The sequence below is a fragment of the Mirounga angustirostris genome, unplaced genomic scaffold, assembly GCF_029215605.1.
Source record: "Mirounga angustirostris isolate CCGP_5_RB_7025 unplaced genomic scaffold, mMirAng1.0.hap1 SCAF_3, whole genome shotgun sequence".
Lineage (NCBI taxonomy): Eukaryota > Metazoa > Chordata > Mammalia > Carnivora > Phocidae > Mirounga > Mirounga angustirostris.
In genome coordinates, this window is record NW_026991711.1 from 85775694 (window position 1) to 85792793 (window position 17100).

At 41.7% G+C, this 17100-nt stretch overlaps 1 non-coding gene across 1 annotated transcript; it reads left to right on the forward strand.

The window, feature by feature from the left end:
• The first annotated feature begins 15092 nt into the window (after positions 1 to 15092).
• LOC123840028 (U6 spliceosomal RNA) lies at positions 15093 to 15194 on the forward strand. The gene has a single exon (XR_006789855.1). It is a non-coding gene; the product is annotated as a U6 spliceosomal RNA (small nuclear RNA).
• The last annotated feature ends 1906 nt before the right edge of the window (positions 15195 to 17100 follow it).

The following is a 17100-nucleotide window of genomic DNA, read 5'->3' on the forward strand; positions in this document are numbered from 1 at the left end:
TCCAGAGGAGAGGCAAGGCTGGCTAGTGCTGGGCACAGGTGAACACAGAATAGTAGGAGGCAGAAGCTAAAGCCAGCCAGGCAGATAAGGGGCTGGGCCTGTTGTCAGAGAGGCCAACGCAGGCCGTGAAGGGCTCCATCCCCATCCCCACTCACCTGCTGAAGGCCTCAGTAACAAGAGGCATGGAAGGTCTGTGAGCACTGGACACACAGTGGCTGCCAGTCACTGCGGTCACAGCTTTCCCCTTGGAAAGTGCATGCTGTACTACGCACTGTCCTGAGCACTTGTGAGCTATTTTTGTTAATCCTCCAAATGTGGGGTTTAGGCAGTATTTTCATTTTAGGTTCAAGGCCCAGCAAGAATGCACCTCTGGTTTTGTTGCATCAATAAGTCACCTGCATCATGTTGCCTAGGTCCAAGCCCTATTGGTGAGCAGGGACAGGGAAGGCCCAGCCCATTCTGGTCACTTTCACAAAGGAGAAGCTCTAGCCCTGGGTTGCCCAACCCCCAGCAGAGAGAAAGCAACCCAGAGAGGACCCCCGCTTGGAATCAGTGCTCACCCATAGCAGCCCCAGTGAGAACAGTTAGAACAGACAGCATCCCAGATGGAGGGTCTGGAGCTACAGAGGGTGACAGGGACAATGCCAAGCTTCCCCCAGATCTGCTGCCTGGACCAACCAAGCAAGGGCAAGAAGGGTCTACACCACCTCACTCTTCCAGACAAGGAAACGGAGGACAGCAGTGGCTGGACCAGGCCTGGGTTCCTGCTCTCTGGCCTGTTAACCTCCCTGTTGCTATCTCTGACTCCCCCTCCCTCCCTCCCTACCCCTCACCCCAAGTGCCTGACATGCTCTGCCTGTCTCTGTCTCTTCTTTTCTTCCCTGGTTTTCATACTGAGCTTTCTTCTTGTCTTCATGGTGACATCTGAGCCAGGGGCTTGTGCTGTGGGGCTGCATCCCTGGAGAGTCCACGAATCCCTTTCCTAGGGGAGGACACAGGGGGCAAAATGGTCAGTACAGGGCTCCTCAGCCTTTCAGACTAGCTAAGGGCTTTATCCCAGCTTCCCCTGCCCACCTTACCCAGCCTCACCCTTCTAAATTCATCCACTGCATGTCTCCCTCCTCCCACTTTCTTTTAAACCAGCAGAATGTTACCTCCTCTTCCTTTGGAAGGAAAAAAAGTATCTGTAGGCGAGGAAGCCAGTTCCTCCAGACAGCCCAAGCAAAACGCCTAGGTTGCCTGTCAAATTTGATTTCGAAAGATAATTCTATTTTGAGCAAAAGAATAATGAAAAGACATCCCCAGCTGTCCTGGAAATATCTTGATTCTCTTCTCCCACCAACTCAGGTGCCAGGCTCGGCTCTGAGGGAGCTGGGGGAGCTGCCTGAAGTGGCTCTCCCCTCCTTCCCCATGTCCTCCTTGGCACCCTCTCAGAGCCCTCGCCCACTCCTCCCTCTTTGTAGGACTGATGAGGAATGATGACAACCAGGCAGAACCCACAGGGCCTTCTCTGTGCCCAGTGGCAGCGTGCAGCACAGGGTCACACCCACACAGAGCCTGGCACCTCCAGTCAGTGCCTACTGAATGACTGAGTCAGCCTCATGTCAGGCCATGGCAACTGGGGAGGAAGGCTCCCGTCTCACCAAAGAGGCTTGGTGGGTTATTTGAGGACTGAAGCGACAAAGCTGCTGGCTAGGGAGCCTGGGATCATCTCTGCCTGTGCTGGCAACTTCCCCGGTAATGCTGAGAGCACTGTCTGCCAGCAATCCTGCAAGCACCCAGTCCCAGCTCACCTTTTGGGGCTGCACCCACCAAGGGAGGAAGATTCACCCTCTTTTCCTCCATGCAAAAGGAGCCCAGCCCAGGAGCCAACCTGGCAGCTGAGGGGTGTCCCTGGGACACCCTCCAGATGGTCTCATGGGGGAGCCCTGAGCTCACCCCCTCTCCGGCCCTTTCGTCCCAGCAGCACCTGACTGGAGCTGGGGGACACCCTTCCTCTCACTGCTGTAGTCTGCCCCTTATTCCCCCCTCACCCCCAATGCTGCCAGGAAGCTCCCTGCACAGGGTTTGGGAACACAGGGAAGAGAGGAGAAGGCACAATGCAGGAGAGGGGGACAGTGGGGAGCCCGAGGGAGAGCAGGATCCAGGTGAGTCCCACCCAGGTTCCCAGCCCTTCCTGTGCTACCCTATCCATCATACCCGCCAACTTCTGATACCCCACACCATAAATGGCATTGATTTTGCTTGTTGTCTGCCTCCCTGCAATGACTTTCAGCTCCTACAGGGATTCTTGTCCCTTTTGTTCATGTCCCCAGGAACTAGAACAGTGATGGGCACAAGCAGAAACAGACCCTGGGCATGGACCTGTCAGGGAGGACATGGATGTCACATGGCCTAGGAGGAATCAGGGTTGGGTTCTGCTCAGCACAAAGACACCCAACTGTTTGCCAGGCTTTACCCCATGCACTCCCCACCTGTGTCCCTCATGTAGCCCTGAGAGGGATTATCCTACCAGTCTCCTGACCAGAACATGAGGATCCTAGTCACTGAGCCTCTCCCCCAGCCAGCAGTGGAAGAGGAAGCTGGAACTGGCCTGCACCCGGGGATCCTCAGGGGGGTGGGCACCCACCACTAGCTGCTCCCTGGGAGCAGCCACCTCGGAGGGACCCCCAATCCATCTACACAGCCCCTGAGAAGGAGGAGCTCTCTGCACAGGCAGGGAAGGGAGTGAGGGAAGGAAGTTGCTGCTAGTATTTTTCTTACCCCAACTTCAGTGAACACTTCCTCCAGGAAAGCATGAGATTTCCAAAAGATGAGCAGCAGAAAGCATGGCCAGTGTCCCTCCAGTTGACCCCTTGTGTTGAGCAAACACATCTCATTGGATGCAGTCACAGAGCGGGGACATTTATGCCCCACCTTCTCCTGGAAGGTGTAGTATTGGCTGGTCCTTCTACCCCTGGATTTCTGATTTTAGTGCAAGTCTGGTCAATGTAGCTCCAAGAACAGTCTCAAGTCAGTAGCAACCTCACTGAAAGCTTATCAGCCCTGTCATGTAACGAGGTGATGCTTCAAGACATCCTCAGTGGGAAGGAGGAAAAGAATCTGGGAAGAAGCAGAGGAGTGCATGTTTTTCCTCCTGTGTGATGCAAGAGCCATAAGACTCCCCAAGAGTGGACAGCCCAAGAATAGAGGTGTAAGCACATAATTGAAATTCATCAAAATCACAACTACTACCTGTAATAGCAACTGTAATAGCATAAATATTAAAAAATGAGAGGAAGAAAAAATGAAAATTACTGGATACCTTAAGTGAACTAAATTCCTCACTTTAATTCAGTCCTCAATAGAACTGAATCCCATGGGTTTTGGTTGATAAATCAAGAAGAGAGGCATGCTTGATTCCATGTTTATTACAAAGTCTTTATAAAAATAATTTTAGTGGCTGCATGATACCTATCTGGGCAATTTATTAAGTACCTAGATAGTTGGATATATACCTTTTTCTGTTACCAAGTACAAGGACTAAAATTACTAGACAGGGGTTTAGAATGCTTGACAACTCTTACTTACAGTTGGAGAGGCAATTTCCAGAAAAACAAAAGTTATAAATGGTTAACAGAGGATGATGGGTTAGAAGAGGTGCAGAACGTGACTACATGCCTTTTATTTTCTGTTCTTTTGGACATTTGATTATTTTCTTTGTACATGTTTATATAATATTTGTGTATTATTGTGTTATTTAAACAATATGTTATCAAACATTCTAAACCTTTCTCTAGTAGTTTCAGTCCTAGAATTCAGTTACAGTAGAAATTATAAGTCCAGTTGTTATATTCTATAGCCACTAAAATTATTTTTATAAAGAATCTATAATAATTATGAGAAAAACTTCTGTTAAAATGTAAAATGAAAACTGCAGAACATGAAATTGCATATGGACTATGGTCACAACTATATATTAAAAAACAAAACAAAACAAAAAAACACAAGGGCGCATGGATGGCTCAGTCAGTTAAGCGTCTGACTTCAGCTCAGGTCATGATCTCAGGGTCCTGGGATTGAGCCCAACCTCTGCCATGTCAGGCTCTGCACTCAGTGGGAAGTCTGCTTGAGACTCTCTCCCTCTCCCTCCGCCCCACCCCCTGCTTGTGAGCTCCCTTTCTTTCTCTCTCTCTCTCTCTCTCTCTAAAATAAATAAATAAATCTTTAAAAAAATAACAGAAAGCAAAAAAATCATCCTAGAATTTTTTTAATGGGAAAAAGCATCCTAAATGTTAACAGTGGTTGTCTTTGGTAAGAGGCACTACGGGAATTTAAAAATTCTTCTTTCTAACTCTGACTTTCACATTTTTGTTAATAGAGAAAATGTGTGATTTTTTTTTTTTTAATGAAGAGGGAAGGAGATATTGAACTGTGAATTCATGGCAACAAGGACTGTCGGCATAATTTAACTTGGTAGGTCTTGTTTTACATGTAAGAAGAGAATGGACACAATCAGGTGATTTGTTTGTCCTCTTTGCTGCCAACAGAACTGAGATGACACTGAAAGCATTTGAGTCCCCACTAGTTGAGTCACAGTCCAGATGAACCCCAAATGACTCTAATTATCTGCTGCCAGTTATGTGAAACACATTATCTGAGGGGATAGAATTCTTCACAGCACAAGAGCAATCCCAGCATCAGGAAACAGGAGATTCTAAATCCAGCTGTACCACCACCTGCCATGAGCTCATTCTAGTCACCTTCCCTCCACAGGTAACCCTGGCCTCTAGCAGGGAGCCAGAGTTGTACCATTTCTCTAATCCCTCAAGGTCTTGGCTCCCCTGCAGAGCTATGACTCCATTGGTGACTCAAATCTACCACTAAGGGAAAATGCATTCCCTGAAACAAAACAACTCCATATGGCAAAATGCTGCCCCCAAAACTGACTACAAAACACTGTTAATCTACCCACCCAATACTCACCCTGAAAGGGATTTCAGTGTATTTCAGATATGACCCTGATGTCTTATTGTTCATGGTTATTTCAGCCAAAAGAAATTACATAAAATGAGGGAGCAGAGGTGGGTTATAGTGAGGATGGGGAGAGGAGAGATGAGTGGAAGCTATTAACACCTACTGAATGTTCTAAAACTTCACATACCTCCTTTAATGTTTACAAAACAGGGATGGAGAGGAAAGCGGAGCTTGGTTGACTAGGTTCAAAAAGCCAAATCTGTCCTGTTCAAAATCCAGTGCACTTTTCATTCTCTCTATCAATGTCCCTAAATATGTGATTTGTGTGTATACTAGAAGTGAGCAGTTAAATATATTTATGGTTTATAAATAAAACATTTATAAAAGTGATGATTTTTATTCATGTGTGGTGAAACCACCAGTTGAAATTTGTAATGACTCATTGACAAGTTATGTTCTGACTTTCAAGTAACAAAATTAGAGTTTAAAGGTTTTTGATGATGAGAGCATATTTCTGATGGGACAGATTGAAGAGGATATGAATTTCAGTTTCTCCAGGTAACCCCTACAGGTAGATTTTAGGCAGAAGTGGTATGTATACTTAAAACTGGGCTTTCATATGGGTAAAATAGAGACCTCTGCTTACAACCAAAAGGAAGTAACAAGGACTGGATTTATCCTCCCACCTGAAACATAACAGCAGCAGAAACTGATAAAAAAGTGAAACAAAGATCTGCAAGACACTGTACTTAAGGCAACAGAATATAATGATTCCTGAGAGATGGAGAAAAAATAAAGTGAGCCCTAAAGTTGCCCCAGTTTATCATCCTGGGAGTTCAAATTCCAAGGCAAAGCACAGGAGTTCAAATTAAGGAGGAGCCTTTCAGACTCCCTAAGTTAAGGAGATGGAATGGAGGACCCAGGAAGACCAAGTCCACCAGAGTCCACAGAACAGTGCTGAGTACAAAAGAGCTGCTAAGAGAGAAACTCAACAACCACAGAGGACCTGCCTCAACTCCTCAGCTGAGAACTGATCAGCATATACTTGTAAACAAACTATTCAAGGCCATGAAAAGACAGACCCTAAGGATTGGAGGTAACAGTGCCTGGCATCAAAAGAAGACTGGGAATAATGCCTGTTCCCACCAACCATACTAAAAATGTTGAAATTCATGGGGCCTCAGTAATAGTGAACACTAGACTTAGGATACTAAGGACGCTTAAGGTGCACTGCTCCTAAAAGAATCTTCAAAGCAAGACTCAAAATCATCAAACTGTTTCCAAGTACTCAAATGTGTTCTGAAGCAAAACTCAAGAATATTTAAGAGGATACAAAAATATCCATTACCCAACAAGGTAAAACTCATAATGTCCGGCATCAATAAAAAATTAGCAGGTATACAAAGAAGCAAGAAAATAGAACTCCCAATGAAGAGATAAATCAATCAAATCTAACCTACAACCTCATAGAGGTTTGAGTTAGCAAATAAAGACATAAAAACCAGAGCTAGGACTAAGGTGAGACAGAAGAGGCATGTAAGGCACAAAATTTCAGGAGACACTGACTCTCAAACTTGTGTAAATGCAGATCAGACCAAGAGAAGTTAGAGAGGTAAAACTCTAAGCAACCACAAAAATAATAAGATAAAGCCAACAAAGAAGATAGCATAAAGTCTTTTTTAAACTATGTAATAAATCCCAAAGAAGACAGAGAAATAAGAAAAGGAGACCAGAGAACAGATAGGACAAACAGAAAACCAAAAGCAAGATGATGGATTTAAATTTAATAACACCAATAGTCACATTAAATATAAATGGATAAATACTCCCAAATTAAATGGCAGATATTGTCATATTGGATAAAAAAGCAATACCCAAATACTGCCTACAAGAAATACACTTGAAACACAGACACAAATAAGTTAAAAGTAGAAAGATAGAAAAAAGATATATCATGCTAACACTAGCCAAAAGAAAGCTGGAGGAGCTATATTAATATCAGATAAAATAGGTTTCAAAGAACAAAATATTACCATGGACCAAAATGATTATTTCATAATAATAAAATGTTTGTTGGATTAGAAGGACATAAAAATATTACCCACTCATGCCCCTAATATCAGAGCATCAAATTACATGAATAAAAAACAAAACTTCAAAGAGTAATAAATCTAAAATTATAGCTAGATATTTCAATACCCCATTCTCAATAATTGCTAGAATAAGTAGACAGAAAATTAGTAAAATTAAATTTGAACCACACTATCAACCAACTGGATCCAAAAGATATTTAGAAGAACGATCCATCTAAGTGAAATAAGTCAAGCAGAGAAAGTTAATTATCATATGGTTTCACTTATTTGGGGAACATAAGGAATAGCATGGAGGACATTAGGAGAAGGAAGGGAAAAATGAAAGGGGGGAAATCGGAGGGGGAGATGAACCATGAGAGACTATGGACTCCAAGAAACAAACTGAGGGTTTTAGAGGGGAGGAGAATGTGGGGATGGGTTAGCCCGGTGTTGGTTATTGAGAGCACATATTGCATGAAGCACTGGGTGTTATATGCAAACAATGAATCATGGAACACTACATCAAAAACTAATGATGTAATGTATGGTGACTACCATAACATAATAAAATAATATTTAAAAAAATAACAGGGGACAAAAAAAGGAAAAAGAACACTCCATCCAACAAAAGCAGAATACATATTCTTTGCAAGTGTGCATAGACCATTTGGATAAACCATATTCTGGATCATAAAACAAATCTGCATAAATTTCAAAAAATTCAAAGAATATGCAAACTGTTCTCTGTCACAAATATGTTATATTAGAAATCAATAACGGGGGGGGGGGGTGGAGCAAGATGGCGGAGGAGTAGGAGACCTGGATTTCGTCTCCTCTCAGGAATTCAGCTGGATAGGGATCAAACCATTCTGAACACCTACAAACTCAACAGGAGATCGAAGAAAAGAAGAGCAACAACTCTCTCATCAGAAAAGCGACCACATTCTGGAAGGTAGGACGTGCGGAGAAGTGAATCCGAGGCGATATTCGGGAGGATAGACGGCGGGGGAGGGGCCTCTGTCGGCCGCTTCTGGCAAGTGATAGAACCACGGAGCACAAAATCGGAACTTTTAAAAGTCTGCTCCGCTGAGGGACGTCACTCCAGTGGCCAAGCGGGGAGTGGAAACCTCACGGGACAGTGTGGTCTCAGGACCCTTGGGGTCACAGAAAGACCGGGGGTGCCTGAGTGTGGCAGAGCTCCCAGGTAATGGAGCAGGGAAGCCAGCTGCAGAGGTGGAGCCCAGGCGCGGGCTCTCAGCTCGGGGTTGCCATAAACTGTGATCCGCGGCACAGTCGGGCTCCTGCTCCTCCAGCAGGGACCCAACAAGCGACAGATCCGGGGAGACTCACCTTCCTCCCCCGGGAGGAACCACACAGGAGTGCACCGCAGGGATCTGCTGGGTTTGGAGACTCCACCCGGGGTCGGGTGCCAGAGATAGAAACACGTGGTCACAGGCCGGGTGAGCACGGAGTGCGGCCGGAGACCGGGGAGACGGGAGTGACTGACAGCTTTTCTCTGGGGGCTCACTGAGGAGCGGGGCCCCAAGTTCTCGGCTCCACCGGGGCGGAGATTGGGAGGCCGCCATTTTCACTCTCTGCCTCCAAAGCTGTACGGAAAGCTCGCAGGGAACAGAAGCCCCGGAGAGCAAACCCGAGCAGATTACTTAGCCGGGAGGGGGCAAGGGTGGGGCAATTCCGCCTCCGGCAGAGACATTTGGGAACCATGGCAACAGGCCCCTCCCCAGAAGATCAGTGAGTACAGCCAGCCAAGACCAAGTTTACCGATCAATGAGAATGGCAGAACTCCTGTGCTAGGGGACTACTGCACATAGAATTCATGGCTTTTTTACCATGATTCTTGTCTTTCAAAGTTAATTTTTTTTAACTGTCTTTTTTCTTTTTTTTTTTTTAATTTTTCTTTTTCCCTTTTTCAACCAACATCTTATCAATCCCTTTTTTTAAAAAAAAACATTTTTATTTTTCATTTTTAGAGTCATATTCTATCCCTCATAGTAGTTACCCGTATTTTTGGCATATATATATAAGTTGTTCTCGCTTTAAAATTTCGAGATAGTTTCCTCTAACAGATCAAAATATACCCTAAATCTCTAATATAAGGTGTTTTCTATTCCTCTGCCTGATCACATCCTCTCCCTTTCTTTTTCTTTTTTAAATCCTCTTCTTTCTTTTTTCAAACAACTTCTTATCAATTCCTTTTATAAAATTTTTTATAATTTCCATCTTTACAGTCATATTCCATCCCTTCATCATATCAACCCTTATTTTTGTACATATATAAGTTTTTCTTTCTTTAAAATTTTGGGAGGCACTTTCTTCTAAAAGACCAAAATACACCCCAAATCTAGTGTGTGGCACTGATTTATATACCAGCCTGATCATATTTGATCACATTCTGGTTTTTTTGTTGTTGTTGTTGTTGTTTTCTTTTGTTTGTTTTTGTTTTTATCTTTATCTTTTTCTTTTTTTCTTTTTCTTTTTTCTCTCTTTCCGTTTCTTTTTCCACTGCTTCAGGTCTTTTCTGATTTGTTTAGAGTATATTTTCTGGGGACGTTGTTAATCTGCTAGCATTTTCTTCTCTCATTAATCTATTCTCCTCTGCACAAAATGACAAGACGGAAAAAATCACCTCACAAAAAGAACAAGAGGTAGTACCGACTGCCAGGGACCTACTCAATACGGACATTAGTACGATGTCAGATCTAGAGTTCAGAATCATCACTTTAAAGATACTAGCTGGGCTTGAAAAAAATATGGAAGTTATTAGAGAAACCCTTTCTGGAGAAGTAAAAGAAATAAAATCCAACCAAGTAGAAATCAAAAAGGCTATTAATGAGGTGCAATCAAAAATGGGGGCGCTAACTGCTAGGATAAATGAGGCAGAAGAGAGAATCAGTAATATAGAAGACCAAATGATGGAAAATAAAGAAGCTGAGAAAAAGAGAGATAAACAACTACTGGATCACGAGGGCAGAATTCGAGAGATAAGCGATACCATAAGATGAAACAACATTAGAATAATTGGGATCCCAGAAGAAGAAGAAAGAGAGAGAAGGGCAGAAGGTATAATGGAGCAAATTATAGCAGAGAACTTCCCTAATTTGGGGAAGGAAACAGGCATCAAAATCCAGGAAGCACAGAGAACCCCTCTCAAAATCAATAAAAATAGGTCAACACCCCGACATCTAATAGTAAAACTTACGAGTCTCATAGACAAAGAGAAAATCCTGAAAGCAGCTTATTGACTGATAAGATATGTAACCTACAAGGGTAGAAACATTAGATTGGCAACAGACCTATCCACAGAGACCTGGCAGGTCAGAAAGGACTGGCAGGATATATTCAGAGCACTAAATGAGAAAAATATGCAGCCAAGAATACTCTATCCAGCTAGGCTGTCATTGAAAATAGAAGGAGAGATAAAAAGCTTCCAGGACAAACAAAAACTAAAGGAATTTGCAAACACAAAACCAGCCCTACAGGAAATCTTGAAAGGGGTCCTCTAAGCAAAGAGAGAGCCTAAAAGCAACATAGACCAGAAAGGAACACAGACAATATACGGTAACAGTCACCTTACAGGCAATACAATGGCACTAAATTCATATCTTTCAATAGTTACCCTGAATGTAAATGGGCTCAATGCCCCAATCAAAAGACACAGGCTATCAGACTGGATTAAAAAACAAGACGCATTGATATGCTGTCTGCAAGAGACTCATTTTAGAACCAAAGACACCCCCAGATTGAAAGTGAGGGGGTGGAAAACCATTTACCATGCTAATGGACACCAAAAAAAAGCTGGGGTGGCAATCCTTATATCAGACAAATTAGATTTTAAACCAAAGACTGTAATGAGAGATGAGGAAGGACACTATATCATACTTAAAGGATCTATCCAACAAGAAGATCTAACAATTGTAAATATCTATGCCCCTAACATGGGAGCAGCCAATTATATAAGCCAATTAATAACAAAAGCAAAGAAACACATCAACAACAATACAATAATAGTGGGGGACTTTAACACCCCCCTCACTGAAATGGACAGATCGTCTAAGCAAAAGATCAACAAGGAAATAAAGACTTTAAATGACACACTGGACCAAATGGACTTTACAGACATATTCAGAACATTCCACCCCAAAGTAACAGAATACACATTCTTCTCTAGTGCCCATGGAACATTCTCCAGAATAGATCACATCCTAGGTCATAAATCAGGTCTCAACCGGTACCAAAAGATTGGAATCATTCCCTGCCTATTTTCAGACCACAATGCTTTGAAACTAGAACTCAATCACAAGAGGAAAGTCGAAAAGAACTCAAATACATGGAGGCTAAAGAGCATCGTACTGAAGAATGAATGGGTCAACCAGGAAATTAAAGAAGAATTAAAAAAATACATGGAAACCAATGACAATGAAAACACAACTATTCAAAATTTTTGGGATGCAGCAAAGGCAGTCCTAAGAGGAAAGTATATAGCAATACAAGGCTTTCTCAAGAAGCAAAAAGGTCTCAAGTACACAACCTAACCCTCCACCTAAAGGAGCTGGAGAAAGAACAGCAAATAAAGCCTAAACCCAGCAGGAGAAGAGAAATCATAAAGATCAGAGCAGAAATCAATGAAATAGAAACTAAAAGAACAGTAGAACAGATCAACGAAACTAGGAGCTGGTTCTTTGAAAGAATTAACAAGATTGATAAACCCCTGGCCAGACTTATCAAAAAGAGAAGAGAAATGACCCAAATCAACAAAATCATGAATGAAAGAGGAGCGATCACAACCAACACCAAAGAAATACAAACAATTATAAGAACATATTATGAACAACTCTATGCCAGCAAATTAGATAACCTGGAAGAAATGGAGGCATTCCTAGAGATGTATCAACTACCAAAACTGAACCAGGATGAAATAGAAAACCTGAACAGACCTATAACCACTAAGGAAATTGAAGCAGTCATCAAAAATCTCCCAAAAAACAGAAGCCCAGGGCCAGATGGCTTCCCAGGGGAATTCTACCAAACCTTTCAGGAAGAATTAATACCTATTCTTCTGAAACTGTTCCAAAAAATAGAAATGGAAGGAAAACTTCCAAACTCATTTTATGAGACCAGCATTACCTTGATCCCAAAAGCAGACAAAGACCCCATCAAAAAGGAGAATTACAGACCAATATCCCTGATGAACATGGGTGCAAAAATTCTCACCAAAATACTAGCCAATAGGATCCAACAGTACATTAAAAGGATTATTCACCAGGACCAAGTGGGATTTATCCCTGGGCTGCAAGGTTGGTTCAACATCCGCAAATCAATCAATGTGATACAATACATTAACAAAAGAAAGAACAAGAATCATATGATCCTCTCAATAGATGCAGAAAAAGCTTTTGACTAAGTACAGCATCCTTTCTTGATCAAAACTCTTCAGAGTATAGGGATAGAGGGTACATACCTCAATATCATAAAAGGCATCTATGAAAAACCTACAGCGAATACCATTCTCAATGGGGAAAAACGGAGAGCTTTCCCCCTAAGGTCAGGAACGCGGCAGGGATGTCCACTATCACCACTGCTATTCAACATAGTATTAGAAGTCCTAGCCACAGCAATCAGAAAACAAAAAGAAATAAAAGGCATCCAAATTGGCAAAGAAGAAGTCAAACTCTCACTCTTTGCAGATGATATGACACTTTATGTGGAAAACCCCAAAGACTCCACCCCCAAACTGCTAGAACTCATACAGGAATTCAGTCAAGTGGCAGGATATAAAATCAATGCACAGAAGTCAGTGGCATTCCTATACACCAACAACAAGACAGAAGAAAGAGAAATGAAGGAGTCGATCCCATTTACAATTGCACCCAAAACCATAAGATACCTAGGAATAAATCTAACCAAAGAGACAAAGGATCTGTACTCAGAAAACTATAAAATACTCATGAAAGAAATTGAGGAAGACACAAAGAAATGGAAAAACGTTCCATGCTCATGGATTGGAAGAACAAATATTGTGAAGATGTCAATGCTACCTAGAGCAATCTACACATTCAATGCAATCCCCATCAAAATACCATCCACTTTTTTCAAAGAAATGGAACAAATAATCCTAAAATTTGTATGGAACTGGAAAAGACCTCGAATAGCCAGAGGAATGTTGAAAAAGAAAAGCAAAGCTGGCGGCATCACAATTCCGGACTTCCAGCTCTATTACAAAGCTGTCATCATCAAGACAGTATGGTACTGGCACAAAAACAGACACATAGATCAATGGAACAGAATAGAGAGCCCAGAAATGGACCCTCAACTCTATGGTCAACTCATCTTTGACAAAGCAGGAAAGAATGTCCAATGGAACAAAGACAGTCTCTTCAACAAATGGTGTTGGGAAAATTGGATAGCCACATGCGGAAGAATGAAACTGGACCATTTCCTTACACCACACACAAAAATAGACTCCAAATGGTTGAAAGACCTCAATGTGAGACAGGAGTCCATCAAAATCCTGAAGGAGAACACAGGCAGCAACCTCTTTGAAATCAGCCACAGCAACTTCTTCTTAGAAACATCGCCAAAGGCAAGGGAAGCAAGGGCAAAAATGAACTATTGGGACTTCATCAAGATAAAAAGCTTTTGCAAAGCAAGGAAACAGTCAACAAAACCAAAAGACAACCGACAGAATGGAAGAAGATATTTGCAAATGACATATCAGATAAAGGGCTAGTATCCAAAATCTATAAAGAACTCATCAAACTCAACACCCAAAGAACAAAGAATCAAATCAAGAAATGGGCAAAAGACATGAACAGACATTTCTCCAAAGAAGACATCCAAATGGCCAACAGACACATGAAAAAGTGCTCAATATCACTTGGCATCAGGGAAATCCAAATCAAAACCTCAATGAGATACCACCTCACACCAGTCAGAATGGCTAAAATTAACAAGTCAGGAAACGACAGATGTTGGTGGGGATGCGGAGAAAGGGGAACCCTCCTACACTACTGGTGGGAATGCAAGCTGGTGCAGCCACTCTGGAAAACTGTATGGAGGTTCCTTAGAAAGTTGAAAATAGAGCTACCATATGATCCAGCAATTGCACTACTGGGTATTTACCCCAAAGATACAAAAGTAGGGATCCGAAGGGGTACGTGCACCCCGAGGTTTATAGCAGCAATGTCCACAATAGCCAAACTGTGGAAAGAGCCAAGATGTCCATCGACAGATGAATGGCTAAAGAAGAGGTGGTATATATATACAATGGAATATTATGCAGCCATCAAAAGGAATGAGATCTTGCCATTTGCAACGACGTGGATGGAACTGGAGGGTATTATGTTGAGTGAAATAAGTCAAACAGAGAAAGACATGTATCATATGATCTCACTGATATGAGGAATTCTTAATTGCAGGAAACAAACAGGGTTGCTGGAGTGGGGGGTGGGGTGGGAGGGATGGGGTGACTGGGTGATAGACACTGGGGAGGGTATGTGCTCTGGTAAGCGCTGTGAATTGTGCAAGACTGTTGAATCTCAGATCTGTACCTCTGAAACAAATAATGCAATATATGTTGAGAAAAAAAAAGAAGAAGGTAGCGGGAGGGGAAGAATGAAGTGGGGGAAATCGGGGGGGTAGACGAACCATGAGAGACGATGGACTCTGAAAAACAAACTGAGGGTTCTAGAGGGGAGGAGGGTGGGAGGATGGGTTAGCCTGGTGGTGGGTATTGAGGAGGGCGCATTCTGCATGGAGCACTGGGTGTTATGCACAAACAATGAATCATGTAACACTTCATCTAAAACTAATGATGTAATGTATGGGGATTAACATAAGAATAAAAAATAAAATAAAATAAATAAAAATAAATCAATAACAGGAAGATATCTTTAAAATTCCCAAATATCTGGAAACTAGCATGCTTATAAGTAATACATGAAATAACAAAATCAAAAGTTTAATTAGAAATTAGAAAATAAATAGCTATAACTAATAAATTCAGTAAAGTTACAGAATACACAACCAATATATAAAAATATTTTGGTGCTCATTTTGGCACACATATTCTAAAATTGGAACAATACAGAGCTTAGCATGGTCCCTGCACAAGATAACCCACAAATTCATGAAGTGTTCAATATTTTTTAAAACATCTTCTGTATTTCTATGCACTAATAACAAACTATCAGAAAGAGAAATTAAAAATAACCCAATTTACAATTGCATCAATAAGAATAAAATACATAGGCATAAATTTAACCAAAGAGATGAAAGATCTATACACTAAAATCTATAAGATATTGGGCAACTTCGGGATGCCTGGGTGGCTCAGTCGGTTAAGCAGCTGCCTTTGGCTCAGGTCATGATCCCAGGGTCCTGGGATCAAGCCCCGCATCGGGCTCCCTGCTCGGCGGGAAGCCTGTTTCTCCCTCTCCTACTCCCCCTGCTTGTGTTCCCTCTCTCACTGTGTCTCTCTCTGTCAAATAAATAAATAAAATCTTTAAAAAAAAAAAAAAAGATATTGGGCAGCTGGGTGCCTCAGTTGGTTAAGTAACTGCCTGCAGCTCAGGTCATGATCCCGGGGTCCTGGGATTGAGTTCCACATTGGGCTCCCCTCTGCCTCTGCCTGCCACTTCCCCTGCTTGTGCTCTCTCTCTCTCTCTCTCTGTCAAATAAATAATTAAAAAACTAAAAAAAATACTATACGATATTGATGGAAGAAATTGAAGAAGGCACAAATAAATGGAAAGATATTCCATGCTCATGGATTGGAAAAATTAATATTGTCAAAATGTCCATACTAGCCAAAGCAATCTACAGATTCAATGCAGTTCTTATCAAAATTCCAGTGGCATTTTTCACAAAAATAGAACAAAGAACCCTAAAATTTGTAGGGGATCACCAAAGATCCCAAAGATAGCCAAAGCAATCTTGAGAGAGAACAAAGCTGGAGGTCTCACACTCCCTGATTTCAATCTATATTACAAAGTTATAATTATCAAGCTATAGTATGGAATAATCATAAAAACAGACACATAGACCAATGGAACAGAATAGAAAGCCCAGAAATAAACCCACACATATTTGGTCAATTAATTTATGACAAAGGAGCCAAGAATACAGCATAGGGAAAAGACAGTCTCTTCAATAACTGGTATTGGGAAAACTGGACAGCTACATGCCAAAGAATGAAATTCAATCACTATCTAATACCATACACAAAAATTGGATTAAAGATTTGAACCTAAAACTTAAAACCATAAAACTCCTAGAAGAGGGGTGCCTGGGTGGCTCAATCGGTTAAGCATCTGCCTTCAGCTCAGGTCATGATCCCAGGGTCCTGGGATAGAGCCCCATGTAGGACTCCCTGCTCAGTGGGGAGTCTGCTTCTCCTTTTCCCTCTGCCCTTTCCCCTGTTCATGCTCTCTCTCTCTCTTTCTCTCTCTCCCTCCCTCAAATAAATAAATAAAATCTTTTAAAAAAAAAAAAAAAAAACCTCCTAGAAGAAAGTATAAATGGTAAGCTCTTTAACATCAGTCTTGGTGATTATTTTTTGGATCTGACATCAAAAGCAAAAACAACAAAAGCAATATAAACAAGTGGGACTACATTAAACTAAAAAGCTTTGCACAACAAAGGAATCAACAAAATGAAAATACAACCTACCAAATGGGAGAAAATATTTGAAAATCATGTATCTGATAAGGGGTTAATCTCCAAAATATATAAAGAACTCATACAAGTCAATGACAAACAATCCAATTAAAAATTTGACAGAAGACCTAAATAAACATTTTTCCAAAGAAGACATACAACAGGTAATAAAAAGGTACTCAACATCACAAATTATCAGAGAAATTCAAATCAAAACCACAATGAGATATTAACCTCACACTTGTTAGGATGAATATTACTAAAAAGCCAAGAAATAAGTGTTGGTGAGGATGTGAAAAAATGGAAATCCTTGTGCACTGTTGGTGGGAATGTAAATTAGTATAGCCACTATGGATAACAGTATGGAGGTTCATCAAAAAATTAAAAATAGAACTAC